Source organism: Lupinus angustifolius, unplaced genomic scaffold, assembly GCF_001865875.1.
Source record: "Lupinus angustifolius cultivar Tanjil unplaced genomic scaffold, LupAngTanjil_v1.0 Scaffold_405, whole genome shotgun sequence".
Lineage (NCBI taxonomy): Eukaryota > Viridiplantae > Streptophyta > Magnoliopsida > Fabales > Fabaceae > Lupinus > Lupinus angustifolius.
This window is the reverse complement of record NW_017727814.1, coordinates 163,037-163,394: the sequence shown is the minus strand read 5'-3', so window position 1 is coordinate 163,394 and position 358 is coordinate 163,037.

Here is a 358-nt window from a genome sequence, read left to right as displayed (position 1 = left end):
CGCATCATATCAATCATTGCCAATACAATCTTCAAGCTAATTCATCAAACAATTGGTGTAGTATTTTGTCATCATCAAAAAGGGGGAGATTGAAAGTGTGCATGTCAAGATAGCACTTTGGAAAGCTTTCTCACTGTCTTTAGTTTTGATGAGTACAACTTGTGATTATGAGAGCTTGAAGATAATCAACAATTCAACATGCTTAAGTGTCTAGATTGGTATTAGACTTAGACTAATAATAAGTTTACGTTGAGTCTAAGGCTTAGGTAAACTCAATACATGTCTCATATGCATAAAACTTTAAATCATTTTAAGTTTTGAGATATGTCATTTATAATATGTTCATGCATCATATAAA